This window comes from Pan troglodytes, chromosome 14 (assembly GCF_028858775.2).
Source record: "Pan troglodytes isolate AG18354 chromosome 14, NHGRI_mPanTro3-v2.0_pri, whole genome shotgun sequence".
Classification (NCBI taxonomy): Eukaryota; Metazoa; Chordata; class Mammalia; order Primates; family Hominidae; genus Pan; species Pan troglodytes.
The window spans coordinates 111295532-111310194 of record NC_072412.2 but is presented as its reverse complement, the minus strand read 5'-3'; the positions used below and the strand labels follow the sequence as shown (position 1 = coordinate 111310194).

Genomic DNA, 14663 nt, shown 5'->3' with positions numbered 1-14663 from the left:
CTAATGTTTTTTTCTTTTCTTTTCTTTTCTTTTCTTTTCTTTTCTTTTCTTTTTTTAGTAGTAGACACAGGGTTTCACTATGTTGGCCAGGCTGGTCTCAAACTCCTGACCTCGTGATCTGCCCACCTCGGCCTCCCAAAGTGCTGGGATTACGGGATTACAAGCGTGAGCCACTGCACCAGCCCTGATTTTTAAAAGGAATTTTAGAATTTCAGTTGAACATGTGTTTTTGAAGTAACTCCATATTGAATAGGGGAATCAGAGTAAGTAAACCACTACCGGAAAATCAGGAAGGCAGACTCCAATTTATGTTTTCTGTGTATAACCTACTTTAATAAGGAATTAAAAATCATAAGAGTAGCTTTATCTAGTGGCCTAGAACTTGATTATGAAAAGTAAGACAAAGGAAATCTGACCTCATGCCAGTGTCCTGAAGCCTTACAGGAACTGAAAGGACCCACGTGGAACAGCTGGCAACTGAAACTCGTCTTGTCAATTTCAAGTGTAGTCCCTCTTCCCAATTCACCGGAGAAAACACAGCCAGCTTTGCATACAGTGTCTGGTGTCACCAGAGAATACACAGCCAGCTTTGCATACAATATCTGGTGTCAGAATGACCAAACGATTGGCTTCTATCCCTTCGGGATTGTGAACAGAGAGCCAAGGCATACAACCAGTATGCCCACTCCGTCAGCTGCGAGACAGAGGAGATAAAGAATGCTGAACGTTATGGGTCACTGCTTTGAAGTATTCAGAGGCCAACATAGTTCAAAATAATTGTGTTAATCATTAAAAGCAGAAGAAGTGGAAGCCAAAATTATGCCTGCCTATATTTCAGTTTTGAATGTGTGGAGATCAGAAATTTTAAAAAAAGTTTATGAGTTTCCCCTTTTAAACTTTGAGAAAAGACCATAAGAACCGGTGTTTTAGTAAATCATCTTCAAGAGTAATTTACTCATAAAAAGAAAAGAACTCATGATACCGTGTAAACAAAAGGCAAATAAATGCTGGTGTAAATAAGATTAAGGGAGGACAAAGATTAAGGAAAGCAGGACATATCAAAAAACAAATCAATGAGAAATTTTCAGAGCTTGAAGATACAAACAGGCACATCAAGGGAGGTTCAATGGAAACCTAGTGCAATGAATGGGACAATTCATGCTTTTAAACATCACTTGGAACCACAGAAAATACCAACAGAAAAATCTGGTCACGTACAAGAGATAAGAGTCAGGGTTCCATGGATGTTCTTCTTAGATCAGAAGGACACTTCACTTTTATGGCATTGTTCCCACAAATCCATAACCCAAGTTTCATCATGAGCAAGCCTCAGCCAAAGAAAAATTGAGATGTATTTTACAACATACCTGTTCAAGCCCTTTAAAAATGTCAAAGTTGGCCAGGCACCATGGCTTCCACCTGTAATCCCAGCACTTTGGGAGGCCGAGATGGGTGGATCATTTGAGGTCAGGAGTTCGAGACCAGCCTGGACAATATGGGGAAACCCCAACTGTACTAAAAAAAATAACAAAATTAGCCAGGTGTGGTGGTGTGGGCCTGTAATCCCAGCTACTTGGGAGGCTGAGGCAGGAGAATCACTTGAACCCAGGAGCCAGGAGGCGGAGGTTGCAGTGAGCCAAGATCATGCCACTGTACTCCAACCTGGGCGACAGAGCAAAACTCCATCTCCCAAAAAAAAAAAAAAAAAAAAAAAAGCAAAGTCATGAAAAACAAAGTAAGACTAAGGAACTGTCAGATTAGAGGGGACTGAGGAAACATGAAAATTAGATGAAATAGGGTATACAGTTTAGAATTATAGAACAGAAAGCAGGACATCAGTTGAACAACTAAAGAAATACAAATAAAGTCTATTTTAGTTAATGTTGTTGTACCCTATTAATTTCTTAGTTGTAACAAATAAAATATCATTACGTAAGATGGCAACTTTAGGAAAAGTGGGGGGAAAGATATACAGGAATACTTTGTATTATCTTAGAAACTATTATGTCAATATTTTAATATTAAATTATTAGAAATTGTGTCAGAAACACTGGATGTTAGAAGACAATGCAGGAATGCCTCAAAAAATCTACAGAGAACTTCTTTTCAATCTATCATCATAGCATCAATCAAGTATGAGCTTCAAATTATGATATTTTATAATATGAGAATAATTCTGAAAATTTACCTTATACCAATATTTTCTTAGAAGATTACCTTAGGATGTGCTATAGTCAAACAGAGGGATAAACTAAGAAAAAGTATGATATGAGATATAGAAAAATATATAGAAACAATTTAGAAAAATAATAAAAAGTAGTCCTATGATAATAGCAATATAAGAAAGTTTAGATTGGAATAGAAGATGAATGCCCTCAAGAGTATAACCTCTGAAAGAAAAATTAAATAAATTAAAAAATTCTGACAAGATACCTGATCAGATAGAGATGTGACAAACCAGTATGTTGAAAGGTGATGACAGAAAGAGAGAACGGAAAGAGAGAGGCAGGAAGGAAAGGGGAAAAAAAGAAAGAAATGAAAGGCAATTCTCACACCAGTTAGAATGGCGATCATTAAAAAGTCAGGAAACAACAGGTGCTAGACAGGATGTGGAGAAATAGGAACACTTTTACACTGTTGGTGGGACTGTAAACTAGTTCAACCATTGTGGAAGTCAGTGTGGTGATTCCTCAGGGATCTAGAACTAGAAATACCATTTGACCCAGTCATCCCATTACTGGCTATATACCCAAAGGATTATAAATCATGCTTCTATAAAGACACATGCACACGTATGTTTATTGCGGCACTATTCACAATAGCAAAGACTTGGAACCAACCCAAATGTCCAACAATGATAGACTGGATTAAGAAAATGTGGCACATATACACCATGGAATACTATGCAGCCATAAAAATGATGAGTTCATGTCCTTTTAGGGACATGGATGAAGCTGGAAACCATCATTCTCAGCAAACTATCTCAAGGACAGAAAACCAAACACCGCATGTTCTCACTCATAGGTGGGAATTGAATAATGGGAACACCTGGACACAGGAAGGGGAACATCACACACCAGGGCCTGTTGTGGGGTGGGGGGAGGGGGGAGGGATAGCATTAGGAGATATACCTAATGCTAAATGACAAGTTAATGGGTGCAGCACACCAGCATGGCACATGTATACATATGTAACTAACCTGCACGTTGTGCCCATGTACCCTAGAACTTAAAGTATAATATATATATATTATATATATATAAAGAAATTCCAAGAAAATCAAAAGGCTGCATACAAATGAAATACTATATGACCATTATTTCCTTCTTGGCTTTTTCAAGAACAACATTTACTTAGCTACCACACTGAAATCACTATTCATTAATTTTAAGTAAACTGGCATTGAAAATATGGTTAATCTGGTTTTTTTTTTTTTTTTTTTTTTTTTTTTGAGACAGGGTCTCGCTCTGTTACCCAGGCTGGAGTGCAGTGCTGTGATCTTAGCTCACTGCAACCTCTGCCTCCCAGGTTCCAACAATCCTCCCACCTCAGCTTTCCCCAGTAGCTGGCATTACAGCTGTGTGCCACCATGCACAGCTAATTTTATATTTTTAGTAGAGATGGGGTTCGCCCTGTTGGCCAGGCTGGCCTCGAACTCCTGACTTCAAGTGATCTGCCTGCCTCAGCCTCCCCAAGTATTGGGATTACAGGTGTGAGCCACCGTGCCCAGCCCAGAAATGTGTTTAGTAGTTTGAAGGGGCAAGTACCAGGTGCTAAGAGTTCACAGGGGAGGGATACTGGACTTAGACCTTCGGAATCAAGAAAAGCTTTCTATAGAAAGTACTGCCTAAGCTGAAGACTGAACACTGACCAGGCTGAATGAAAGATGTAGTGCTGGAGAGGATTTCAGTCAGAAAAAACATTTGAGAAGGTCCAGAAGAAAAATAAAACATCCTGTGTTCAAAGTACTGAAATAAATTGAGATTAAGGGGAGTGAAGAGTCAAGGTCTGGAGAGGTATTGAGTTGTCAAGAAATACAGTTTGAGAGGTAAAGGCCATATTAGGAAGTAATATATTTTTAAAATTTTGAAGCTTATTCTAAGGCTAATAACAAAGTGGTGTAGGCAGGAAAGTTGCAGTTATTATAAAACTTTCAGAAAGATTTATTTAAATTAATTGGAATTGAGAAAGAAAGAAGGCATTATTTTACATAATAAAAATATTTATTTGTTGTGTAAAAAATAAATAGTTTGGCCTAGAGGAGAACAGGGCCAGTAAGGAAGAGGAGAAATGCATAGATATAAAGGGTGTTAGGATAAAGCATAAGTAAGACTTAATGATAATTTAAGCTTAAGGAACAAGGAAAATGAAGGAGCAATGAATACTTGAGTCACTTTGTAGACAGAGGCACCAATCACTCAACTCAGACAGAGTAGACTAGAGGTGGTTTTGGGGAAGCTAAAGACTCCACTTTTAGATCTCTGGAATATCCAAGATGGGAATTCAATTAGGCTATGATTTCAAGTTCAAACAAGAGACACGGGATGGAGATATTTTTAGATACCATCTGATAATGATTAGTGATTGAAGCCATGGGAATGGATATTTTGTCAATGTTCTTTTGAGAGTTGTATCCTTCCGTAGGTATCTGATGGGTTTTTTAAATGGCGTAAAATAATCAGTAATTTAGAAGTTTCTATAAAGAAAGTTCGGCTACAAATACTTATCCTTTCTCTTTCATTCTCAAACCATGCATTAACCACCTATTAATGTGTTTAGAAAAACAGTAAGTAATTCAGGGTTCATGCTGACAGAGAAGACCCACATAAGCAAACCTCGTTATAATACAAGGAGCTAAATTCCCCAATATAAGAATGCAGTGTGCTCTGTGGGAATATGGAGAAACAAAGATAAGGAAAACCTAGGCAGAAATAGTTCAATTGATTGTTATTTCATACTGAGACAAATTTGCCAAGTATAAACTATATCCTATTACAAATTTAGGTGCTTTGGGCCATGGGTCAGCTCCACGGCGACACCTACACTGAAGTTGTATTTAAGCTACCTGTCTGGATCACTTGGTTCACAAAAATGTTTGGATTACAAAAAAGAAATACCATACACCTTGGAAGAACTGGCTCATTAGTCAAGATGCTGCTTACCAGTTGCCTGGGTTGGCTGCTGTGGTAAAGCAATATCGGTTGGAAAGCTGGGGGTGGAAGTCGGGGAGAGGCTGTCTTCTATGTCTTACATTTGCTATGTCTTTGGAGGAAAGATGCTTTCGGCAGTGTTCCTTAAATTTAAATATCTTTTCCTTTTGGACTCAAGGGTATGTTTATTCGACTTCATCATATCTAATCTCCTAGAATATTATTAACCTGAAGTTATTGTCAGTATCATATGATATTTATTGAATAACAATATGCTCTGATACTGCATATGAAATGAAATAACAAATGAACCTCCCTTACTTTAACTACTAATTAATTAGAAAAGAACCTTTACTCAAGGGGTTTGGAAAGGTCCAATAAGGGAATTAACAGATGAGAATTTAAGAGTACATGAACCCATCTGGATTTGAGATTTACGTGATGCTGGATGATTAGTGATAAGAACAGAATGAAGTCAGCTCAGGAGGCATCGTGATCTGGAAAGGAGGGAGATATTTCAGTGAATAATTGAGAGGATTGAGACAAAGTCATACGAGAGAAGCAGAGACAGACAGAGGGCTGGAGTCAGTGGATATGAGAATGATACTAGGAAGATGAAGAATGGACTGATTTGTAAAGAAATTGAGACCCAAGTTATACTGTGTTAAGAGATAAGTTAAAACCATTAAAAAATATTGGTAGATCCTGAATTACTTTCAAGCCTAGTAATTTGATGTAAGAAATAATGAGAAATACTCTTGATGTTGTGTCTGTTTCAACAGGGAAAGTTTTGTGGAGACAATGAAATAAATAAAATAGCATATTTAGATCAAGAGGCTGGTTTTCTTTTTCACAGGAAACATCTAAGAAACTGTTAAAAGGGACAAGGTTTGAGTGTTAGAACCTGAAATAGGGCTATGGTAATAAATTGTTACCATTCCAAAGATTATCAAATTATCTCCCAGCCAAAAAAAGAGTTTTTAAACAAACATATGAAGATATACAATATAATAAATAAACTACTGTTTATTTCAGATTCAACCATTTTAATCACAAAGAACAAAACAACCTCAACTGAGAGCAGGCTTGATTTAGGTAAGCAAAGATTTGGATTTGAGGCAGTGAATATAGGAGGCATTGGAAAAGTTTGGGAAAAGACTGGTGGGCTTTGTGAGACAAAGTGACCACGCCATGAGAATTGTGAAAATAATGTAGATGTGGAATCCTGTAACAATGGCAATTAGTGATGAAGTGGTGACATGGGAATAAAGAGAAATGGGTCAACATGATCATTTTTAGAAGGAAAAGCATTGAAACTTTGGAATGAGATTATGAAAAAAAGAGGATGAGAAATTATGTTTCCAAGGTTTATTGCAAAAGCTGTGATGGTGGCATACCTCAGATAGAAATGAATTATTTTAAAGGAAACCAGTTTTTAGAGAAAGATAATGAATCCAATTTTGAACACATTGAATTCAAAGTGACAATCCATCATCCATGCAGACTACCATGTAGACAGATAACCAAATAGAATAGAAACACCCGCCATATATAATAAAACCACAGGTGCACTCATTGAGTGAACCAGTACAGATAAACTATATTGTAGGGGCTCTCACATCGGGGAATAGGAAGACTCAATGAAGGCAATAAGGGGAAGTTAAAAAGGATAAGATAAACTGGGGAATTCAAGAAGATCTTCTTTGGCTTCCATAAGATCCTAGACTGTTTCTAGGAAGCAGTCACTGTTCAGCCATGGCCCAGAATGGTGATGACCGAGGGCAGGGCCATGGTTTGGTGCTCAGAGACCATTTGCCCTCTAGGAGCAACTGATGGAGAGAATAAATTGGGGAGAGAATAAATCTAGGGCAGTTGAAGGAGAGAATAAATTGGAAACCAAGAATGCCATAGCTAAAAAGGAAGCAGCAGGCAAGTTTGCACTTTTGAGGAGAAATTCTAGGAAGGGATTTCTCCACATTTCCATTTTAGGCCAGAAGTCTTTGACATGCTAGAGAGAAAGATGGATTTTTTTTAATGAATAAATGAGATAGTTGGCATTTTTGGCAAAGAAAGATTTCATTTTCAAGACCAAAATTTAAACAGCAATACAAAAAATGTTTGTCAAATTCCTGCTGAATTTGAAAGCAACAACATATTAAAGCTTTTTCTTCTTTCCTGCAATAGCTGATGTTCACGATACAGTACTCCCTTGCCCTGGTGGGAATATGTCCTCGCTTATCCTGGTGGGAATATGTTCCCCTTTATCCTGGTGGGATATACTCCCTCTTATCCTAGTGGGACATGTTCCAAGACTCCCAGTGGATGCCTGAAACCATGAATGGTACCAAGCCCTACACACACTATGTTTTCATCATATACATACACATGTATGATAAAGTTTAATTTATAAATTAGGCATAGTTAGAGATAAACAATAATAGCTAATAATAAAATAGAATAACAATATACTGTAATAAAAATTGTCTGATGTGGTCTTTCTTTCAAAATATCTTATTGTACTGTACTCACCCTTTTTGATGATGTGAGAAGATACCATGCCTATGTGATGTAATGAAGTAAGGTGAATGAGAAAGGCATCATGACGCAGGGTGGCCTACTATTGACCTAATAAGCAGGTTGTGTCTGCAGCATGGAGACTCTGGAAAAGGGATGATTCATGTCAAGGGAAGAATTGAATGGGACAGCACAGATTTCATCACATTACTCAGAGCAGTGCACAATTTAAAACTTATGAATTGTTTATTTATAGAATTTTCCATTTAATATTTTGAAAAGGCAGTGTGCCACAGGTAATTGAAACCACAGAAAGTGAAACTGCAGATGAGAGAGGACTACTGTATTCTTAGAGCAATTGTATGTCATTGGAATATTATTGATAGTTTAATGAAAAAACAAATTAGATCAACATGGGTGGTACCATTAGGAAAGATGGTAGATTTTCAATTCAAATTCACAACTTTCAAAGAAAAATATTGTGAGTCTCTGCTATGAGATAGATATTGAGAAATGGTGTAGATATGTATTCGTCTGTTTTCATGGTGCTAACAAAGACACACCCGAGACTGGGCAATTTACAAAAGAAAGAGGTTTAAGAGACGCACAGTTCCATGTGGCTGGGGAGGCCTCACAATCATGATGGAAGGCAAGGATGAGCAAGTCACGTCTTACATGGATGGCAGTGGGCAAAGAGAGAGAACTTGTGCAGGGAAACTCCTGTTTGTTAAAACTATCAGATCTCATGAGACATAGTCACTATCATAAGAAAAACACAGGAAAGATCCACCCCATGATTCAGTTACCTCTTACCAGGTTCCTTCCACAACCCGTGGGAATTGTGGGAGTTACAGTTCAAGATGATATTTGGGTGGGGACACAGCCAAACCATATCAAGATATCAGCAGAAATGAGCAAAAAATGAGTGATTTTAAAATTACTCAGTTTATTAGTGATATTCTGATGTGCATTCCATAAGAGATAATTACATTCTACACCTAATGCCAAAGTTCTTACAGTTCAAACTCTAGGAGCAAGAGCTGCCCAAGAACCATGGCCAAAAAGTTACAGGGAGAGCCTCAGTGTTTGTTTGGACTCTCCAGCTCCTACCTTCCCCTCTCTCTTTCCTTGCTGTTCTCTCTCCATCATTCTTCCCAGCCTTCCCAGGTGCTGGGGACTCAGCTTCCATGATGCTGCCTCAGACTTTCTATCCATACGGTATTATTGCACTGTGTCTCAGAGGAGAAGAGGGAGGCCATCTAGAGAAGGTTCAGGGCACCTCAGCAGTGTCTCTTGCCTGTCCATTGCTCCTGCTTCCTGATCCCTGCCAGGGGCACACCTGGAGAAACTTAGAAAACCCTTCAGAAAAGAGTAACAGAGAAAACTCACCAAATACAAGCCATTCAATGTGCCGTCATAGGTTCAACCCAAATCTTATTTCAAGTTACAGATAGAGAATTCCAGTGCTTCTTATCGCTTTACGAATTTTATTCATGCTTCAGAAAGTTGCTAAACAGTGTAAATGAATATTTGGGAGAAGAATAAAAGAACTACTCCAAAAATCTGAAAAGAGTTAAAATAAATTCCAGTGCACTTTGATTCTTCCTTTACAAATACAAAGGATTTATGGTCTTTTGCATCAGCCAGGGTGGCCACTGGGAAGTCGGAATTTATCTATATCCATCTTCACATTTATTACAACCACACACAGCATTTATCATACTTGTATTCAGACATGATGCTATTATTATTTTCCACTGGCATGGCTTTTAAACCCCAAAGCATTAGAGACAGATAGATAGATAGATAGACAGAGATTTTTATACAATAAAAGAATTATATATATAAATAAAATTTCTTTATATAATGAAGAAATTCATATAAAGGAATATATTATATACTATATATGGTTGTATAAAATTATATATTATAAATTATATATTATATGTAATTTACATGTTTATAATTTATAATTATATTATATATAATTTATAAAATTATATATAAAATTTGTGTATATTATAAAATATGTAATATATAATTTATAATATATTATAATTTATATGTAATATATTATATTATAATTTATATATAATATATAATATATTATAATTTATATATAATTTATATATAATATATTATAATTTATATATAATATATAATATATTATAATTTATATATAATATATAATATATTATAATTTATATATAATATATAATATATTATAATTTATATATAATATATTATATATATCATGTATTGTATGTATACATACATATTTCCACCAATGTGATTTTAAAAGACTACCATAAACTCACTGAAAAGAAAAAATAACAGTTGGTTTCCAAGACATGAGGACACCAGTTGGAATAACATTTCTTCCATAGAATTAAATGCATCTCTGGTGTCTTGGAAAGGCAATTTCCTCTCAAATGGGTAAAGTGTTTGTACTAATACTGTATAAAAATGAATACAATAAAATAGGCACAAAGAATCTCACAACTTAAAACATCCCATCTTTATTCCATAGCTGTAAGCTCAGAGAGACAATGATCCCATGATTTTATGGGAGTAGAAAAACACTTTATTGAGTGTTTTCTATGTATCAGACACTGTGTACATTTTGCCATGTTGTCCCGATTTTAAATGCAGTCCTTTTCCTGTTCAGTGTCACCATTCGGAGGTTTTTTTCAAGACACTCTGGTGCTCCATGAGATCTAATCTCCATTAATGTGACATATATGCTGATATTATGTAAGTGTGTGTGCATACGTACACTGACACACATCGTTTGCATTTGTAATTTTTTTTTTACCCAGTTGCCTCATAAAAGATTAAAATGGAAGATTAGACTCCATTCAGAGTTTGACAATGCCTCAATAATAAATCAGTTCTCATCATTTGAAGAACTATGAGGTGGAACAAAAACTGATTTGAGATTCATACCGTTGTATACCTACTCTTTAAAAAAAAGATGCAATTTACACATCTGCAAATCTTAGGAAATGGCTTAGAGAATTTGCATGATTTGGGCACATGAAGCCATTTTAGCACATAAATTCCTTCCTTTCATCTCTAACGGGTGTAGAAAGGATACAAACATACTTTTTGCAGATGATGTGAATTATTGACTGGCATAAATAGCAACTCACACTAAATGCTTCAGAAATGTGTTTTTTAATTGAGTGAAGATGGAATAAAAAATGCAGGAAAAGTCCTGTTCTATGAGAGCTGAAGATATGGAATTAGATACAGTATTTGTGAGTGTGTTTGTATGTGTGTGCCATGGCTAATATTATAATTTTTGGTTGGTCTTCCTTGTCCATTTAATGTTTGTAGCATTTGTTGGTGGATTTTTACTAAATGATGACAAAATAATGAAGCAGATTAGTAAGAAAACCTACAAATTGTTTACTAGATCTTCACTGTCTATATTAAATAGATGAACTAAAAGGTAAATACGGATTTTTGCCTACTAAAGAAAACTACTAGAATTTATTGCACTTTAAAAATATCATGTAGTGTGTTGTAAAATGAACCCAATCAGATGTTCTCTTAAAGGACTATATTAGGGTATTGTAAATAGTTTTCCTAAAAGTGGATTTTTTTTTTGCACCACAATTCAAATAATGCCAGAATTGCCAGCTATAAACCAAATGTGAAGTCCATGAGCTTGAAAAGCCCATAGTGTTCACGGGGATCAGTCCCTTTTTTACACTGGAAACAGCCCCAGAAAGTTCCAGCCAGTAATGAAAGATGGTGCACAATGGCTGTGACAGAACCGTGATCAAATCCGGTCATTGTGAGTCTTCTGGCCAGTGTCGATTTTCTACCACATGTGTTTTGCGGCCTCCATAAGATGTTAAAGGAACACTGAATCATTGGCAATCCATAATACTCAGATTCTTGGCTTAGAGAGATTATTTACCCCGGGGTGCCTTTCTGACATAAACACTAGCCTTGGGTATAGTAACAGGGAGTAAATAGAATAGTCCAACTCATATGAATGCAAGAAATTATAATGTGATTAATTTTTTGGTCATTTCAATTTATTGAAGGTAATTCAGTTGGCTCTGTGAATGTATATAGGAAATTTAGAAATATTAATATGTTTTTATTTTTTTCCTCTAGGTTAACTGCAGTGAATCAAACTATTGGATTATAATTCCATGAAGGTAAGAAAGAGCTCCAGATGGTTTTCATCCTATCACCAGGACCTGCACAGTATGAGTGCCTGGTGCATAACAAACTTTATTAATTATCTTTTCTCTCTTTCTTTCCCCAACCATGTGTATACATACACACGCACACACACATATATATGTACATACACATATATACATGTGTATGGATGCATAATCACATATACACATGTATATATACACATATATACACGTGTATGGACACACTCACGTACACATATGTGTATATATACACATATATACATGTGTATGGGCATATACATATATATAATACATGTGTATGGGCACATTCCTCTATATACACACATACACACACGTACATACAATAAATAAATGGTTGAATGGCAAAATGACTAAATGGATTTAGTACAACCTAATGATATGCCACAGATTTGTCAAAGAGCCCTGGAATTGAGTAAAAATGAATGAACTAAATTCCAAGATCTTTTACAACCTATGATTTCATTCCAGCAGAAATTTGTAAATATGTGAACCATAGATTTATACAAAACGTTAATGGTGGCATTATTTGGAATAGCTCCAAATGGGAAAAAGCCCAAATGTCAATCAACAGTAGAATGGATGGATCTTGGTATATCCATAGAATGGAATTCTAGAACACAGTTAAAATGAGTAGATTATTGCTACACCCAGCAACATGGATGAAACTCAAAACTCCTTGAGTGGATAATGCCAGGCTGTTTACGATTACATTCTCTATAAGAACTTTTATTCAAATTTCAAGTACAAGCAAAACTGTTCTACAGTGAGACAAGTCAGTGGTTACCTTTGGCAGTTAGTGTACCCAGGCTGGGGCAGGAGGGAAGTTTCTAGGTGATGAAGATGTTTTAATTCCTGATCTAATCCTAGCTTTACTGATGGGTTTACTTTGAAAAATTCATCAAGGTGACTATGCACTTTCTGTAGGTTTACATGAAAATTTCAATGACACACTTGATTGTATGACTTTGGATATTACTTTTCTTTTCTGTGCCTTAATTTCCTCAATTGAAAAGTGAGGAAGAGAATGCTTACCTCTAAGGATTGACATAAAGATTAGTGGCTGAGCACGGTGGTTCACACCTGTAATCCCAGCATTTTGGGAGGCAGAGGCAGGCGGATCACAAGATCAGGAGTTTGAAACCAGCCTGGGCAAGATGGTGAAACCCCGTCTCTACTAAAAAAATACAAAAAAAAAAAAAAAAAATTAGCCAGGCATGGTGGCATGCGCCTGTATTCCCAGCTACTTGGGAGGCTGAGTCATGAGAATTGCTTGAACCCGGGAGGCAGAGGTTGCAGTGAGCTGAGATCACGCCACTACACTCCAGCCTGAGCAACAGAGCAAGACTCCATCTAAAAAAACAAAACAAAAACAAACAAACAAATGAAAAGATTAGATTAGCAAGTAGAGTATGTGTAAAACCACCTGGAAAAATGCCTGGAGTGTGTGTTCAGTATTTAATTGTAGAAACAGTTACCTTCATAAACAACAGGACATTGTGGGAACATCTGTTAATTACCCAACAGTCTTTTTAGGACCCCCTGGGGTTTGTGGCTAGTAATTTTTATTAATAACACCTTTATATGGGCTGAAATCACAATGATACTGTGTCAAATTAACCAGCAGTTAAGAGCTATGCTTCTTCTTTTTGCCAATTTACTTGTTTTATTTGTTTTTAATTGACAAATAAAATTGTGTGTATTTATCTTGCACAACAAGGTGTTTTAAAATATGTATACATTGTGGAATGGCTAAATTGAGTTAATTAACATATGCATTACCTCACACAGTTATTTTAGGAACTACGTTTCCAGAAGTCTGTAAGGTAGATGGATTGATATTTTTAACCTGATTCATTCATTCTTCATTTAACCCAGGAATTTTTTGAGGGTCAGTTTCAGAGCATGCACTACACTAAGTGTCGGGATTACTAACATCAAGGAACAGTTACTGACACAACAAATCGACGTGAAGTCCTAAAAGAGAGAACATAGACACATAAAAACATAGTATAACACAATATATTAAAATATACACAACAAAACATATAAGATAAACACAGAAATGTTTGGAGCAATGAATTAGATACTTAACTAGTTTAGAAATGTTTTGAAAAAATGTATGCTAATATGCCTTTTGTTCAAAATTTATTAATTATAGAATTAACTTTTAATTATAAAATACATAATATAAAATTTATTATCTTAAGTACTTTTAAGTATTCAGTTCAGTCATGTTCACTATATTTATATTGATGTGGAACAGATCTCTAAAACATTTTTATCTTGCAAAACTGAGACTCTACACCCATTGAACAACCTTCCATTAATATTGTTTACATGTTAACACATTTCATTATATTATAATGTATTATCGATAACATATTATATATAAATATATTTATAAATATACATGAAATTTGTATATTTGAAGTATTAGTTTCAAACAATGCTACATATATCTAAGGCTTCTAGTCCTATATTGGACTTACAGTGGAAATCTGGGAAATTGGCCAGCATTTCAGTGTGAAGGAGGAAGGATGCCGTGTTCTCTCCCATCTGTTTCAGAAAACCAGTGTGGAGAAGATGCATAATAGGCTTGACGCATTTTTTATAATGATGTTTATATTTTCATTTTCTTTTTCATAGTCACAATGAAAGTGAAAGCAAAGGAAAGAGCTAATGTCCCACAGGCCACTGGGTAATAGCGAACTGTGAAGGGTGTGGAGTGGACTCACCGGGAGACGGGAGCCCGTGGACCCTTCCCCAGCTCCTTTGCTCCCACAGCAATCTTTTC

General features: G+C 35.8%; 1 long non-coding RNA gene across 3 annotated transcripts in view; it reads left to right on the top strand.

The window, feature by feature from the left end:
• Positions 1–14663, top strand: part of LOC107967978 (uncharacterized) — a 135817-nt gene that overhangs the window by 4009 nt on the left and 117145 nt on the right. For all 3 annotated transcript variants that reach the window (XR_008538892.2, XR_008538891.2, XR_001708854.4), the window contains exons 3-4: positions 6186–6245; positions 11796–11839. This is a non-coding gene — a long non-coding RNA (uncharacterized LOC107967978). The remainder of the gene's footprint in view (positions 1–6185; positions 6246–11795; positions 11840–14663) is intronic.